Source organism: Propithecus coquereli, unplaced genomic scaffold (genome assembly GCF_000956105.1).
Source record: "Propithecus coquereli isolate 6110/MARCELLA unplaced genomic scaffold, Pcoq_1.0 Scaffold113, whole genome shotgun sequence".
Classification (NCBI taxonomy): Eukaryota; Metazoa; Chordata; class Mammalia; order Primates; family Indriidae; genus Propithecus; species Propithecus coquereli.
Genome location: NW_012135303.1, coordinates 4,098,615 through 4,099,979, shown reverse-complemented (window position 1 = coordinate 4,099,979; position 1,365 = coordinate 4,098,615).

The following is a 1,365-nucleotide window of genomic DNA, read 5'->3' as shown; positions in this document are numbered from 1 at the left end:
TCTCAAAAAAAAAAAAAAAAAAAAAATTAGTTGACCATATGTATGTGGTTTATTTCTAGACTCTATTCTATTACCCTAGTTAGTATGTCTACCCTATCCCAATACCACACTGTCAGGTAGTAGTAGATCTCTAACTTTTTTTATTGTTTTAGCTATTCTAGGTCCTTTTCATTTACGTATAAATTTTAGAATGAGCTTGTCAGTTTTTATAAAAAGCCTATTTGGATTTTAATTGGGATCACATTGAATCTGTTTCACATAGATTCACAATATAAATCTATCTCATATCCACTTTGATTCAAATTCACATAAAATTGGGGTTAAATTGATGTCTTAACAATATTGAATCTTCCAGTCCATAGACAATGTAGGTCCTCTTTAATTTTCTCAGCAGTATTTTGTTGCTTTACATGCAAGTCTTGCACATATTTTGTTAAATTTATTCTGAATTATTCCTTTTTTTTTATGCTATTGACAATGGTATTTTTAAATATCAATTTCCAATAGTTTGTCACTAATATTTAAAAACACTGTTGAGGCCAGGTGTGGTGATTCATGCCTATATCATAGCTCTTTGGAAGGATGAGGCAGGAGGATCATTTGAGCCCAGGAGTTTGAAACCAGCCTGAGCAACAGAGTGAGACATTGTCTCTACAAAACAAAAAAAATTAGCCAGGTGTGGTGGCACATACCTGTAGTCCCAGCTACTTAGGAGGCTGAGGCAGGAGGATCACTTGAGCCCAGGAATTCGAGGTTGCAGTGAGCTTCCACATACATACTAGTATACTTACATAGTAGCAACAGAACCAGACTCTGTCTCAAAAAAAAATAAAAATAAAAACACTATTGACTTTCATATATTTGTTTTGTATCCTATACCTTGGTAAATTTACTTTTTAGTTATAATAGATTTTTTCACAGATTCCTTAGAAAATTCTTCATAAAGTGATCATTTTTTCTACAAAGACAGTGTTATGTCTTCCTTTTCAGTGTGCAAACTTTTTATTTCTTTATTATTGCACTGGCTAACACTGCTGGTATAATGTTTTTGGGTTTTTTTGTTTTTTTGTTTGTTTATATATATTTTTTCTTACCACTACTGTCTGTGGTCAGATATAATGTTGAGTAAAAGTGGTGTAAGCAGGCATCCTTGCTTTGTTCCTGACTGGGACAAAGCATTCGGTCTCATCACTATGATGATAGTTGTTGAGTTCTCATAGATATCTTTTTTTTTTTTTTTTTGAGACAGAGTCTCACTCTTGCTCGGGCTAGAGTGAGTGCCGTGGCGTCATCCTAGCTCACAGCAACCTCAAACTCCTGGGCTCAAGCGATCCTCCTGCCTCAGCCTCCCGAGTAGCTGGGACT